Source organism: Bos grunniens, chromosome 12 (genome assembly GCF_055505025.1).
Source record: "Bos grunniens cultivar Pamir isolate PY7600 chromosome 12, Bosgru_T2T1.0, whole genome shotgun sequence".
Classification (NCBI taxonomy): Eukaryota; Metazoa; Chordata; class Mammalia; order Artiodactyla; family Bovidae; genus Bos; species Bos grunniens.
In genome coordinates this window covers 92,588,638-92,604,906 of record NC_141176.1, presented here as the reverse complement: position 1 = coordinate 92,604,906, position 16,269 = coordinate 92,588,638, and the positions used below count along the sequence as shown (strand labels likewise).

Below are 16,269 nucleotides of genomic sequence, written 5' to 3'. Positions count from 1 at the left end.
TGGCCAACCGGACTGATGCAAGGCCCGAGTCCTGACCAGTTCTGTGGTCAGAGGCATGGGGTGGGCCGCGGGGACAGGAAAGGTCCCCAGTGACAGGAGTGTGACTGGGCGGTGGCAGACACAGAGCGAGGTTCTTGGGGGTGAAGGGCCACCACGTCTACGTGAGACGGATCCACAGGAGAAAGCAGGCGGACAGTCCAGCGCAATGGGTTATTTTTCAAGCGTTCTCTGTATTTGAAACTATTCATGAGGAGAAACTCTGACACAGCACAGATTAGGAGACGCCTGAATCGTGGGGCTGGCCTCTGTTTCCTTGGTCCAGAGTCTTGGCAAACACCGGGCCCCTGCGTTCACCCCGTGGGCAGGTGTGCAGTGGCCGTGGGCAGCCCTGTGTGTCCAGCGCCACTTGGTCCCCGAGCTCCTTTGTCAGCTCTCCCCTCGGTCTTGTGTCTGCTTTTGAATGACATCGTGCAGTCCCGGTTCTTCTGGGAAAGCTGCTTTGGAGACAGCAGCTTCAGAACAAGGAGGCGAGTCCTGCAGGGTCTCCATCTGCCCACGGTCCGGCGATTGAGGTGTGCTAACACGTCCGTGCAGCGTCGTCCTGATGGGTCTGCGTGTGGGCACCTCTTACAGACAAGGCACCGGCAGGGGCTGGCCGCCTGAGATTACACGGCCAGGACGTGGCAGAGCTGGGCTGAGGAGGGGCTCGTGTCCTGTTGGTGATGTAATCTGAGACATAAATAGCAAGAAGGCTTCGGAGCGGAGGCCTGGGTAGAAAGATCAAATGGTGTTTGTGCAGCATCGGACGGTGGGCATACAGCTGTTTGCAAATGGGAAGCTTAAAATGCTTCACAACAAAGTGTTGGGAAAGCAGTGAAAAGCGGTGGCACTCTGGCTCAGAAGAAGGCAGCCGAGCTCAGGGTCGAGGCTCCGGCCTCCAAGGGCCGCCACCTCCGGGCAGGAGGAGAGGGACCCCAGGCCCTGCAGGGGTTCGACCAGATCCTTGCTGCAAAGCGCCACAGGACGGGCTGGCGGCTGAGAGGTTTCTGGTCATCCCTCCCCCAAGGGGTGAGGCTTGGGTCCAGGGAACAGTGGGGCCCATGTCCCCAACCCCCCGGGTGCCTGGCCGTGCAACCCCTGGGAGCGTTGAGCTACAGGGCGCGGGCTACTGTGAGCATCCAGGTGCCGCCTGGACAGGCCTCCGGGGGACGCTGGCGTCTGCCCGCCCTGCCGGCTGCTCCCCCCGAGGTCGCCCTCCACTCCCTGGCCTCCCAGCTCTGCCCTTCACTTTCAGTCAGACGCCGGCCAATCGAGCGGCACAGGAAATTTTCACCCTTGCGCTCAGACGTCTTCTGGTTTCGCTTCTATTTTTAATCTCTCGGACTCACAGAGCACTTTCTCCAATGAGGTCAGGAACCTCACAGACAGTGTCTAACGACGCTTCCCAGACTGGTGGGGGCAGGTGTTGTTGACCAGAGGCCTCAGAAGGACAACAACAACCTCCAGAGCTTTGACGGCGCTTCCGCGCAGGCAGGTGGACAAGGTGGGGGGTTCCAGGCGTCCCTCTGCAGGAGCTCTGCGTCTTCAAGGGCCTGGGAGTCGGAGCTTGAGTCTGGGGTCGGGGGTGTCCAGGCGCAGAGTTCCAGCATCTCAATATACAAGAGGGGCCACCGTCTGCCTTACTCACGGGGACTAAAAACTGGGGGCTCATGGAGGTCACAAAGCTCCTTGACAGTGAATCCTCCGGCAAGATCCCAGATGGCCCGGCTCTAGGATGGTTATTACCTTATTTCCTACGAAGAAACAAAGCTTCCCAGGTGGCGCTAGTTGTGAAGAGCCCTTCTGCCAACGTAGAAGACATGAGAAGTGGGTTCGATCCCTGGGTGGGGAAGATCCCCTGGAGGAGGGCATGGTAACCCTCTCCAGTCTTCTTGCCTGCAGAGTCCCCTGGACAGAGGAGCCCCAGCGGGCTGCGGTCCGTTGCTGCTGTTCAGCCATGTCTGGCTCCTTGTGACCGCACGGACTATAGCCCGTCAGGCTCCTCTGTCTACAGGATTCTCCAGGCAGGAAGACTGGAGTGAGTTGCTGTTTCCTTCTCTAGGCTCGACTGAAGCACCTTAGCACGCACCACGTGGAGCCCCACACTAACTCCTTGTTCCAGGATCATGCAAGCCGTTCTCGGCTCAGGACAGTCCTGCCTTACAGGAAAACCTGCTGGGAAGGGTGCCCTCAAGCCTGAGCCCTGGACAAGTCTGTAACTTGCATCCCTTCCTAGCACGTCAGCGCAGGCCGCGTGGGCTCTGAGGGGGAACCTGGCTCTGCTGGGGGCCGTGGGTGACAGGTCAGGTCCCGAGAGAGGCATCCCCATGCAGAGCTCCCCAGGCTGCCTGGACTGCCCCTGTCAGTGGGCGATGCTGGGGGATCGGGCCGGGCTCTGAGCCGCCGTCAGGACGCTGTGTCTTGGCCCGGGCGCTTGAGCTGGCCCCTGGGTCCTCTGTGCTCCTCTCTGGGCCCAGTGGACTCCGCAGGAGCCGAACCACGGTTCTGTGCTCTTTCTGGCTCCCTGACACCTCTGGGGCTCTAGGGGCCACCCCTGGCCCCCTCACCCAGGGAACTTCTTTTCTAGGAGCTCTGCTAATGGGACGGACAAGTCTCTGCAAACACCTGGCACAGCTCGGGGAGGCCCACGGTGGGACTGGAAGGGGGTGTCTGGCCTCCGCAGTGTGAGACATCGATACCATTGGTGTTTCTGTAAAAGAAACACGGCCAGGCCCTGGTTCTCTGTTGCCTTAAATCGGTGTTCCCTGTAATCTTCTCCTCCCAGATATCACCTCAGCAAGGAAGATGTTGGGGGCAGTCAAGCTTTACAGCATTATAGATTATCCATTCATCTATCTACCCATCACTTTATTAATCAATATATTATCAATCCCTGTCTAACCAGACTCGGATGTACACGTTGGATTAACACACTTTCATCCCTGGCCAGTGGATAGTGGGTGAGTCCCTCGCTGGTTACTTCTGACAATGCAGTGTTATAAACGCATGCCCCAAGCACAGCGAGGGCTTGAGGGCACCCGACCTTGAACCTCGAGACTGCACGTCGCCCCGGCCAGGCCAGCCCCTCCCCCCACCCCAGGGACCCACCCCCCGAATCCCGTGTCTGCCGTCATTTTCCTGTGGCTTTGCATCGTAGGTATTCCTAAAAATCGTGTGTGAGTGTGGTTGTTTTTAACTCTGTAAAAAGGGTCTTGGCCTCCCTGCAGTGTTTCTCGACTTGCCGATTTACCTGTTAAATTGCCGTTTCCCCACGTTGCTCCATCTTGCTGTGGATCGTCTGTTCTGACAGTCATTGTAGGAAGGCCGCGTCCAGAGCTGTGTTACCCAACTGCAAGCTCTCACGGCAGCCCACGGGCCACGGGTCCGGCGGGGGTCAGGAGACCCTGTCAGGGACCAAGGACGCGTCACTCCTGGCCCAGCAGGCAGCACGGGCCTCGGCAGAACCACGTGGTCCCCTCGTCCAAGCCCCACTGGGGGCGCCGACGGCTGGGCGGGGCCGCACACACAGTAGGTGCGGGGCGGAGGGGCCCTCACTCGGGGACGGGGGCCTTTCCTTGTAGGCGAGTGGTATCCAGGGCGCCAGCCACACCACCACCAAGGCTGTGAGCCGCACGGACCTTCTGGTAAAGCCTGCGGGGACCTGGGCAGGTGGTCCCTTACCTGAAGGACCTGTAGAATGTGAGAGAAAATGGGGAAACCAGCTTCAGCCTTTCAGGTCCTGTTGCTAAAGGAAGAGAAGCGTCTCAAAGAAAGTAAACCTCCTGGTTTACTTTAATATGCAAATTTACATCCATTTGCATATTAAAAAATGAACTTACCTGCTTTTTACCCCTTTTCAAGGTAAATGAGCTGAGCTTTAAAGTGGAGCCCAGGAGGGGGAGCATTTCAGTCCCCAAGTTACGGGAGGTGGGCGGGGAGCGGAGGCTACTGACGGGAGGTGGGCGGCTGCACCTCGTTTTTGCCTCTCGGGTCGTTTTATCCGAGGTGACCGCAGCCACGCATCGGCCGGGATGGATGCCAGCCACCTGCGGCGTCGAGCGGCAGTTCACGGACCTGACTGCGTGTTTGTGCTGATTTAGCCTCAAAGTCAGGATGGACAGAAGGGACACAGTTCCAGGAAGGAGTAAGCTCAGGCTGTAGCGCGGGGCAAGGCCCTGGCTGAAATCAAGCTGAGAAGACTCGTCTGTTCAAGAACCTCTTTCCCTCCAAGACCGTCCGCTTAACAGCTCTCGCAGCTTCTGCAGTGACTGAAGAAGTGGACGCTCCAGGGGCACCCCCAGGCAGAGTCTGACTGCTCCTACCCCGGGCACAGTGGCTCTCGGGCTCAGCTGTACCTGGGGCTCCCCGGGGGGTGTTGAAAAGCCCCTGCCAGGCCACGGCTACTCCAAGGGCAGCAGAATCCCGGTGGCTCCAGGCGTCCGTCTCCTCACAAGCTGTGCAGCCCGCTCGCTATGAGCTCTTCGTCGATCTCACGTGGGCCTGGACATAGACGGCGTTCACGGAGTCGGTGCTCAGTTGAACTGAGTAGCTTCTCCTGCCCTCGCCTGCAGGACAGAGACCCAACAGCTCTTTCCACCTGGGGTCCCAGCCCTCAGCGGGCAGATGGAGGCAAACCCGGGGCCAGGGCCCCAGCGCCGGCCGAGGCTGGTGTGGGAGGCTCCTGGGAGAGGCCTGAGGCCCAGCCACTGCTGCCGTCTGCTCAGCACCGGCCCAGGGTGTCGCAGGGCCAGGGTGGGGGTCAGGGAGCCATCGCGATCCGTCAGGCCCGCCGTCCCCTTCTGCCTCCTCCACTTGGCTGAGAGCGGCCCCTGTTCCCTGCACGAAGTGTCCTGAGAGCTCCTGCAGGGCGCACCCAGCTTCTCCACGAGACGTGTCCTGGGTCTCAATCAGCAGTGGAGGTGCCTGGTGAGCTGCACTTGGGAAACGGGGGTCCTCCAGTCTGCAGGGGCTCAGCCCTGGGCCTCGAGGCTTCTCTGTCCGGGGTTTCTCAGATTCCGGGGCGGCTGGGGGAAGGCCTGGGTCCCTGCAGCCCGGCGCAGCGTCCCTAGGTGACGACCTGGCTGTGGAAGCCGGGCTGGTTTCGGCTTCTCCTTCGGGGCCTCTCCCATGTCTCCTGTGTTTCTTTAGACTTGGGGCTTCTCACTGGAGCTGACTGTGCTGACAGAGAGAAGAGCCTGAGGCTGAGCTCGGGGAAGGAACCCCAGCCTCTGGGGGGCTATGAAGCTGCCTGGAGCCTCCTGGCTGCTCCCTGGGAGAGGCTCGGGGGCTCTGGGCTCCAGACAGACGGCCTCACAGAGGGCGGGGCCGCGTGGGGATGGAGGTCCCCGTGGGACCTTGTCATCCACACCCAGACCACCTGTCACTGGTCTCCCGGTGCCCCGGGGATGGGCTCGGGACGCGGCAGACGCTGGGGGAGCCCAGGAAGCTGGCGGGGTGGCATCACAGTGCTGGCCTGCGCCGCGTGGCCGTGACATGCGTGCCTCTCCCTGGGCACGTGTGGACCCCTGGGAGGAGCAGGCTGCAGGGAGCGTGGGGCTGGGCCGGGCCGCTGGGGGTCTCACCAGGTCCACCCTGACTTGCTGGCTGGTGCTGTGTCTCCGGCTTCCTCATCTGTGACGTGGGGACTGCAGTCGTCTGTGAGAAGCACTCCTGGGACCGTGTCACCCGCTGAGTGCCACCAGCACCAGCTGTCCCTCCCTGCCGTCCAGGAGGGAACAGGCAGCCCCAAGCCTGGGGGGCGGGGGACCGGTCCAACTGCTGTCCAGTCTCGTATCTCTCCCATCCGGGGAGCCTGGGCCCCAGAGGAGGAACTCAGTAGCCTGCAGGCACCGCCCACCCAGCTGGCCTTGGACCTGCCGAGCATGGTCCCCTCTGTCTGCCAAGGTTGAGAGCGGCCTGACGGCCCAGCTGCTGCGTCTTGGCTCCATCACAGTCTCAAAATAAAAAGGGAAGCCCAGTCCTACTAATTCTGGATTGGTGGCTTAGTTAATTTGTAGAATCAGTTGACAAACACAGGCTTGTCAGACAGCGAGCGGAGTGCACAGATGAGAAGGAGAGCCCCAGAAAGAGAGGGACCCGCTGCAGAGACGGCTATTTAAATGCTAAGTGAAAGAAAACAGGACCTGATCTTTGAAAGAGAGGCCGTTTTTTTTCCATCAGAAAAATGAAAGGGCGGGGTATATTTGAAGCCCCCAGGAGTGAATAACCAGTATCAGCCAGATCAGATCTCCCGCCAGCATATGACTCTGAAACATGGTTTATCTTAAAAAGGCATTCGGGTTCTGAGCATCTGCAATGCTCCCAGGGCTCTCGCTTTTCCTTTGAAGATTTCCAAATTCTGAAATAGCTAGATTTGGCCCAGAGAGCAGATAGCCTGAAATTGCTTGCTGCTGCTGCTGCTGCTAAGTCGCTTCAGTCGTGTCCGACTCTGTGCGACCCCAGAGACGGCAGCCCACCAGGCTCCCCCGTCCCTGGGATTCTCCAGGCAAGAACACGGGAGTGGGTTGCCATTTCCTTCTCCAATGCATGAAAGTGAAAAGTGAAAGTGAAGTCGCTCAGTCATGTCCGACCTTCAGCGACCCCATGGACTACAGCCCACCAGGCTCCCCCGTCCCTGGGATTGTCCAGGCAAGAGGACTGGAGTGGGGTGCCATCGCCTTATTACATTTCACCTAAAAAAGGGTTTGGGGGATTTCATCTAGTACGGGCCACTGCATGGTTCTGCCTGGCCTTCCTGACAAGCCCCGCGGGCATTCTGCTTGTCCCATGCCTCTCCATCAGTGACCTCCAGACTCAGGGTCACTGTGTCAGTGACCGCGAGACAGTGACTCGGGGCCGTGATTCCCTTCTGTTTCTCCGGCCCCTTGGCCATCGGCAACAGCATTTTCAGTGCCTCCTTGGGCCAGGGGAGGGGACACTGGGGTTCCTAAAGTCCTCTTTCTCTTCCCCTGGACCCCCGTCCTTTCAGGGCAGAAATCTGAGGCGGCCTGGAGACCACTGAAGGATGAGCCCCCTGCCTGCAGGCATTCTCCCAGCTGTCCAGGGAAGAAGGAGCCTGTCGAAATCCAGGGACGCACTGGGGGCTGGGTGAGGGTGCTGACGCCGGGTCTGCCTCGCTGGGGGAGTAGACGGCCTCGGCCATGTGCAGCCCCCACCCCCGCCAAGCTGTCTGCAGGGGAAGGCAGGGGCTAGGAGACCAGAGGCCGAGAAATCCAAAAGCCACTTGTGGCTCCGGAAGAGATACTGTCCCGGAGTCAAAGAAGATGAAGGACACTCTGGGGTCAGTGACGCAACCGGATCACAGGTCAGGTCAGAGATTAGATGGAAACCTCACGTCAATGCCGAGTTTACCGACCTCGACCACCGCTCTGTGGCTGTTAGAGAACTTCTGTCGGCTAAGGAAACCTGCTCCGAAGTCTGCAGAGGGTCACTGACGTGTGTGGCCATGGTCAGGTGGCTTGGGGGAGGGTGCATGTTTACACACGATCACCTGTGTCTGCCTGCAATGGCTTCCCTGGTGGCTCAGGCAGTAAAGAATCTGCCTGCAATGCAGGAGACCTGGGTTTGATTTCTGGGTTGGGAAGATCCCCTGGAGAAGGAAATGGCAACCTGCTCCAGTATTCTTGGCTGGAGAATCCCATGGACAGAGGAGCCTGGCAGGCTACAGTCCATGGGGTTGCAGAGTCAGACATGACTGAGTGACTACGCACGCACACATGTGTGTCCGGGAGAGTGGGGACACCTTTGCCAAGCACACAGGGCAGGACGTTAACAAGAGCTGAGCCTGGGCGGAGCGCTCACGGCATTTCTGAGCTGATCCCACACACCTTTAATCAAATAGAATCAAGTCTCTGCAGTGAGTGTTAATCTCTCTGTGAGGCCCCTCTCTCTGACACCCACACTGACACACACACACACTCTCACACACACCCACACTCACCGACACTCATATACACACTCACCCACACTCATATAAACACACTCATACACATCATACACACACACCCCACACTCACCCACACACACTCACACTCACACACACACACTCACACACACACTCACTGACACATACACCCCACACTCACCCACACACACTCACACACTCTCTCACACACACACTCACACACACACACTCACACACACACTCACCCACACTCACACATTCACCCACACTCACACACACACACCCACTCACACACACACTCTCACACCCACACTCACACACACACTTTCACACCCACACTCACTTACACACACTCACCGTCACACACACACACACACTCACACACACACCCACACTCACCCACACACACACACTCACTCACACACACTCACACATTCACCCACACTCACTGACACACCCACACCCACTCACACACACACTCACACCCACACTCACATACTCCTACACACACACTCACACACACACTCCTACGCACACACACCCACACTCACACCCCCCACACTCACACCCACCCACTCTCACACCCACACTCACACAGTCACATACACACTCACACACTCTCACACAGCACTTTCTCTCTCACTTTCCCTCCCCCATCATTCATGAGGGCACGCAGGCCTGGTTTTCCACGGCTCTGTTTCATTGGCAGAACTAGTTTGAGAATGTCGGTGTTCAAGCTGATGCACCAGGGACGTGACAAGCTTCCCCGTGTGAGGGGGACGGAGCAAGGCCACGTGCGCCTGTGACGGAGCAAGGCCACGTGCGCCTGTGACGGAGCGAGGCTGCGTGTGAGGCAGTGACGGAGCGAGCCGCGTGTGAGGGTGACGGAGCGAGGCTGTGTGCACCTGGGACGGACAGCAAGCCCTTCGAGCCGCTGTCTGCCGCAGTCAGGGTTCACCTGCAGGCGCCAAGCGAGGCCAACGGGCGGTTCATGTTAAAAACCCCTGGCTCCCCGCAGTCCTCCAGGCAGTTTAGGGGGTGAGGATCTCCGGGTGCGTGACCACCCCAGGGCTGGTGGTGAGGTCCAGGGCTGTCTCAGCCTTCTGGCTCCAGCCGGCCGGCCAGCACATGGTCACCATCATCCCCGGGAAGCGGGTGTGGCTCTCGGTTTCCACAGGGAGATATTCATCATCTTATCTCCGTCCCTGCAGGAGGCCCTGGGAGCCGCTGACTAACTGCTGAGTCTACTCTGTGGAATCCGGGGAGGCCCAGGGCACTACAGCCGTTTTCTACAAGTAAGAAACGAGAGGAGGAGCTCCGGCTCCTCTACAGGCTCCAGCTTGGCTGCAAGACCCCTTTTCTGTGACTCTCTCCATCCTGCGGGGGGCGGGGGCAGGCAGGCACAGGAAAGGAAAGGAAGTCTTGGTTGGAGGGGTCCCTCAAGAACTCAGCGGGGGCCTTGGAATCAGCACTAGAATGAGGGGGTCTTTCATTATCTTACAAGCGACCTGACCGGGGGAATTGGATCAGAAGCCAGGGTTGTGGGGGGAGACCCACGCCTGATACTTAGGGCAACAGCCTCCCCTGCTGCCGCGCCCCCTCACCCCCCACCAACACCTGGCTTCCAGAGCCCTCCGTCTGTAAGCCCTGAGTCTGCCCTCAGACCTGAGCTCCCAGCCCCCGCAGAGTTGTCCCTGAGCCCAGGATCCTGTTACAAATCGCAGGAGGCTCAGGGAGGGGCCAGAGGCTCCCTGAACACCACCCTGCCTGGCACCGGGCAATACCCGACCTATCGATGGATAGATCCATGGACGGGCGGGTCGGCACCATGCTCCCCTGCCTCGGTTTAAGCTTCATTGCGGCTCAGAGACCACCCATACCCTGGGCGCCCCAGGCAGGCAGGGACCACGGTGCCTGACTCTTGGCCCCAGACTCTGTCCGCCAGTTTTGGGACGGGGTTCTCAGCACAGCCTCCTACTGGGAGGTGTGGCCACCCAGGGACAGCACATTTCGGATCTTTCTTCCTCCAGCTCAAGAGCAGCCTCAGTTCCACACAGAAAAGAAGGAGCTGGACAGTCATTGGCACAGGAGCCACAGCCTGCCCTGGCCCTGGACACTGATGTGCTCCTTCACCTCTGACCCCAGCCTGAACTTAAGCTGCAGTCAGACCTCCAGAAACTCGGGAAGAAGTGGGTGAAGAAGGCTGGGGAGTCAGCGGTGGGTGGAGCCTACTCTTCTACCGGGGGTCTAAGGGGACGACATTCCCGTGCTCCAGCCCAGGTCTCTGCTGGCATTTTACGAGCAGTTCTCTTTCCAAACGAACGCAGCGCGTGTCAAGTGCATCTGTGCACAGACGCTGCTCCATGTTGGGACTTATCTGACCCATTGCTAGTAAATTCCTGGTCCGGGGAGGGGACGAGGGCTCCCAGGTGTGTTGAAACACCGAGGCAGGAGCCAGGGCTGGTGAGCAGCCGTTTCCCACCTAGTATGTCCTTATCTGCTCGCCTCACCCGCGAGGCCCTTGAGGACAGGCATACACTTTACTTCTCGCCAGGCTCCCAGCACCGACCCGGGGCCCAGCCTGTCGCAGGCACCGAATAAGCTTTTTAGATGAATCCATGGAGAAGGAAATGGCAACCCACTCCAGTGTTCTTGCCTGGAGAATCCCAGGGACAGGGGAGCCTGGTGGGCTGCCGTCTATGGGGTCGCACAGAGTCGGCCACGACTGAAGCGACTTAGCAGCAGCAGCATGGGTGAATCAGAGGCTTGGAGGGGACTCAGCAGCGAGGATGGATGAGTCTGGTGGCAAGAGGGGTAAAGGTCAGAGGAGCAGGACTCCTGGGCCGGGGGTCAGGAAGGCCGGTGGGGGGTGACGCAGCGGCTGCAGGCGGGGGGGTGGTTCTGGGAGGTGTCCAAGGGAAGCACCTTGGCCAAGGCCAAGGACATCTAAGTGGGACGGCCTGCTGCGGCCACAGGAAATGACAGCAACCACCCCAGAGTGCTGTCAGGAAGGACGCGGGAGAAGGGTGGGAGGACCATCCTGCCGGCCCCACACTTGACGTCTGCACGGCCTCCGGCTGCTGAGTCTGAGGGATGACTCACGGGGCAGAGAGTGAGGAGCCACCGGAGGCTTTCACAGGGAGACTTTACTGTGAAACGGCTTTACTTCTCCGTCTGAAAATCAACGAAAGAAGAAATCTAACTTGGGAAGTTGCAATGATTAGTTAGATCACGTCTGACCTTCTGTGACCCTGTGGACTGCAGCCCCCCAGGCTCCTCTGTCCATGGATTTCCCAGGCAAGCTTACTGGAGTGGTTGCCATTTCCTCCTCCAGGGCATCTTCCTGACCCAGGGATGGAACCCGTGTCTCCTGCCTTGGTCGGCAGTTCTTTACCATCTGAGCCGCCAGGGCATCTTCCCGACCCAGGGATGGAACCCGTGTCTCCTGCCTTGGTCGGCAGTTCTTTACCATCTGAGCCGCCAGGGCATCTTCCCGACCCAGGGATGGAACCCGTGTCTCCTGCCTTGGTCGGCAGTTCTTTACCATCTGAGCTGCCAGGGCATCTTCCTGACCCAGGGATGGAACCCGCGTCTCCTGCCTTGGTCGGCAGTTCTTTACCACCTGAGCCGCCAGGGCATCTTCCCGACCCAGGGATGGAACCCGCGTCTCCTGCCTTGCTCGGCGGTTCTTTACCACCTGAGCCGCCAGGGAAGCTTGGTGATTAGTCGTTGTTGCTGCTCAGTCACTCAGTTGTGTCCGACCCTTTGCGGCTCTGTGGACCACAGCCCACCAAGCTTCCCTGTCTTCTGCTGTCTCCCGGTGTTTGCTCAAACTCATGTCCATCATGTGATAGGTAGATTAGGTAAATTCTTTGCTCGGTTTCAGAACAGGAAGCGTGGAAAGTGTGCCTGAAGACTAAATAGAGAAGTTCAGTACAAACAAATGAAACTCTGGGTACACGTTCCCACAGGGAGCACAGCCACACCCAGCAGAGGGCTGTGCTCACAGCCCCCGACACCAGCAGGGTCTTCCCGGCGCTTCCCGTGGGTGGCAGACTGGATCCTGGCGAAATGAAGAGGCTTCAGTCACCTGGTTAGACACAGGAGGAACTTTTAAAACAAAATAAGTATTACTTAATACATTCAGCAATAAAAAAAAATCAAAGTCCGTTAACCTCAAAGGATGGATTGGAACCAATATTTCAAATGTTTATATACATATCATATAGTATGTTGTATATTTAATAAAGTAGAAATGTAAGCTAAGGTTATTTTTTCTAAAACTTGAGAGATACATGTATCTCGCTTGAAAGAAAATACTTTGGCTCTAAAGTTTCAATAAATTATTTTTTAATTATGCTAATACTCAAATATGGACAGATCTTCCCCAGTAGTTCAGATGATAAAGAATCTGCCTGCAATGCAGGAGACCTGGGTTTGATCCCTGGGTCAGGAATATCCCCTGGAGAAGGGAAAAGCTACCCACTCCAGTATTCTGGCCTGGAGGATTCCATGGACAGAGGAGCCTGGTGGGCTGCAGTCCACGGGGTCACAAAGTGTCAGACACGACTGAGCGACTAATACTTCAAATATGTACAAATATAAAATTATGTATGAGCTCCTTATACTTATAGGAAATTGAATAAGACAAAGCTATACAATCAGTAAAATCCGAATGAACATCATTTTGTCATAACAGATAAGCCGTCCTGGTTACTGATGAATTTGCGTGTTCTGTGCTTCACTCAATGGCCGAACAAATTCTTCTGGTTGCGAGCATACACCACCATCTGAGTCGTCGAGATCACATTTCTCTTTTTCCCCAATAAATCCATTTAGCCGCGGTTCATTATTTAGATGAGCCAGTCATAATAATGTGCCATCGAAACAGTGCTGAAACATAAAAATAGCTGGGCAAATAATCGAATTTCGTGTGTGTACGCTAGTCGCTCAGGCGTGTCTGACTCTGTGCGACCCCATGGACTGTAGCCTGCCAGGCTCCTCTGTCCATGGGATTTTCCAGGCCAGAATACTGGTGTGGGTTCCATTCCCTTCTCTAGGGGATCCTCCCAACCTGGCTCTCCTGAATTGCAGGCAGATTCTTTACTGTCTGAGACACCAGGGAAGTCACACAGGCAAAAAAAAAAAATAATAATCCATAGGAGACATCTAGGTCTTTCCTGACTCCATGATCCCTTGGATTTGCCACCGCTTGAAGTAAGGAAGAAGCAATTCCAAATGCATTTTGAAAGCTGGAAGGTCTGAGGGGGCCTTGCCGGGCCTCGTGAGTGATCTGTTTGCATGTGTGATGGGAGGAAATTCAGAAGATAGAAAATGCTCTGGTGTCTTGTAGACAGCTTATAAGCTCAGTGAGTACAGAGAAATGCCGCAGGTCACCGAACAGCTGCTGAAGGTGGATGGGAGGAGCTCCCGGCCTCCTCTGGGACAAAGTGCATGAAGTCCATACTGGAATCGCTCAGGAGACGCTGACAGTCCACCCCCAGCACAGAGGGAGCGAGAGATGTGCTGAGCAAAGACGGGCTGCAGTCGATCACCTCTCGCGAGAAAGCAAGCTGGAAGGACGGAGTCACCTGTCTGAACACGGAAGCCTTTGAGCGCAAGGCTGAGCTCTGTAAAACCAGGAAGGTCAGAAGAGTGAACAGACTGACCCTAAACCCAGATCCCAGAACCTGGGGAAACTTACTTAGTTTGGAAAAGACACACTTAGTACTTTCCAAAGAAGCCATTAATTTTTCACAGGAAGTAATTTCATGGGGCCCCTGATCATATAGTTAACACCAGGGAGGTTTGGAAGGCTTTAGACGTGACTAGTGGCTGAGACACAAAGTCCTGTGGAGGGAAGCAGGGCTTCACCCCCCTGGGGTCAGCCTGAGGAGCCCACGTGCCATCACCGTGGGGACAGAGTCCTGGGCGGTGGACCTTGGGCTTCTGCGATGACGACCTCGTGGGGAGAGGCTGCCCGGAAACGGCGAGCGCTGAAGGTAGGTTGACGGCCTATCGATTCAGAGGAAAACAACTTTCAACTTACTGGTGATGTTCCAAAACTAAGGAACACCAGACTGCACTTCTGCTCTTGCACGGGGACGAAGTGAGGAGCAAAGGTGTCTTTTCTCAGCCTCCCAAAGCGCTGACGGATGCTTCCCCCTTGGCCCTCCCTCAAAATATTTATGACTCATGAATGGTCTTTCCCCTGAGTGGCTTTTGAATTGCATTTAATCAGCATTCATTTATTTATTCATAGCAAACACTTATTGAAAGGCAATACATCGATAATGGGAGGCAGGTACTAATACGACGTGGCCTCTGCCCTCCAGGAGCTCATGGTGCAGTGGATGAACTGCAGGTCGAGAGCCGAGGGCGCCATGCAGAGCGTGGGCTCGGCCTCCACAGGCCGGCGGGCCAGCTGACCGCCCCTGGCACCTGAGACCCATTCCCGAGGGCTCCTCCGGTGTCCAGACGTGTGCGGTCCACACCCTGGGAGCAGCCCCAGAGGTGGTGGGCGGGGGAATGACGATGCTGTGTGTACACGGAACATAAACTCTCAGTGAAGATAGGGTGTAACCTGGGTGCTCTGCTCCTCGAGGGGCGGCTGACGGAGCAGGAACCCGGGGGGAGGCAAGGACAGTGATGGGAGCTCCATGGACCCGGGGGACCACGGTCCTGACTCCGTGGAAGGAGATGCTCCTGAACACAGGCGGTCATCTGGGCGGATGGGAGGTGATGGGGACCAGGGTGCTGGCCGCGGGGCGGGGACAGGAGCAGCCCTGGGGAAGCGCCCCTCGTGGGTCCGCTCCCTGAAGGCCGCCCCGAGCTTCGTCCTCGGGAGTGACAGCTGCCGCTCTGCTCGGTGGTTCAGCTCTGGGGAAGCGGTTCACCTTCCTGGGGCAGGCTCTGCGCTGCCTGCGCCGTCTCCTCGTCCCAACCCTGTGAGGTGGGCCGGGAAGCTCCTCTCATCCCCAGTTCTGCGGAAGCGTCCACAGTGAAAAGCGATGCGAATGGAAAACTTGCGAGCTGGCATTTTAGCTGCGTTTTGCACTTCGTTTCCTGGTTGAATATCAACCGCCTGCCCAGACTCTGCAGGATTCGGTTGAGGATGGTGTGAGACTGGCCTCAGGGGTCCTGGGCGGGCGGTGGTCGTGGGCCCCTGCTGGGGGATGGGCCCCCAGGGTGTCAGTACCAAGGACTCAGGTTGGGGGTGACCTCTAGGGACACTGCACAGTGGGCGTACACAGGCCAGAAGCAGGCAGGAGTCAGCGAGCAGAAAGGTGCGTCCGTCCCGCGGTGGCTGAGAGCGAGGCTCTGCGGAGAAGAGGAGGGGGCCTGGGCTGCACACAGAGCACCCGCCCTGGGCCAGGCCCCCGAGACCCCGGTGGGGTCGTGGGCTTTTTCATGCAGCTGTGCAGCCAGGACTGGAAACGGCGGACAGTGCCAGCAATCCCGTCCTCTGGGGCTGCTGGGAGATGTTACTCCTGCGCTTAGTAGGTGCACAGTTAGTGTGGTCGCCTCTTATCTTTTATCTCCTGCATCATTTAAATATACGACAATGGCTTTTCTTTCCAACCATCTCCCATGTGTGCTACAAGCCTTGCAAGAAATGTGTCCTTGACTACAATCTGGTGACCTATGAGATCAGTGCAGAAGAAAATCATTTTTTAAACATCATTTTATTTATTTTGCCAAAATTGCACTTTTAAGTCTGCCGCTGGCAGGGACCGCAGCAGCGTTTCTAAGCATTATCGCGAAGACGACGCTGGCGGAGGGAAACCTGATCTAAAACACCCCTTCTTTGATATTGATTTAATATCAGAGGGCCATTTTCTCTTCATCTCAACCAGATACTAAAAGGAACTTGAGGTGGATAGAAAGGACATTTCCTGAGCGAGGTAATGCTCATTAACCTAAAATAAACAACAGCTTTTTTCCTTCCTTTGAAATATCTTCGCGCATTTTTTATGTATATATAGAAAGGAGCTTGTAGCTGTGTGTTGAGACAGCAAGATTTTAAAGGATAAAAATAAACGCGGACGCATTTTTGCCTGTTTATGTGTGACCTTCATTCTTTGCAGTTTTATTGAGATATAATGGTCAGTAACACCGTGTAAGGTTAGGGGGCAGGACAGGAGATTTGATACAGGTATAAATGATTACCTCATCAGTGAGTTAACAAACCCACCACTCTAAACAGTTTGCATTTGTGTGTGCATACTTGTGGCAAGAACATTTAAACTCTGTGGTGCTTAGTTCAGTTCAGTCGCTCAGTCGTGTCTGACCCTTTGCGACGCTAC

At 56.9% G+C, this 16,269-nt stretch overlaps 1 long non-coding RNA gene across 1 annotated transcript; it reads right to left on the bottom strand.

The window, feature by feature from the left end:
- Positions 1-210: 210 nt before the first annotated feature.
- LOC147362099 (uncharacterized) lies at positions 211-6,565 on the bottom strand. The gene is made up of 3 exons (XR_015138473.1): positions 3,879-6,565; positions 3,290-3,729; positions 211-729 (listed from the first exon to the last, which is right to left on the bottom strand). It is a non-coding gene; the product is annotated as an uncharacterized LOC147362099 (long non-coding RNA).
- Positions 6,566-16,269: the final 9,704 nt, after the last annotated feature.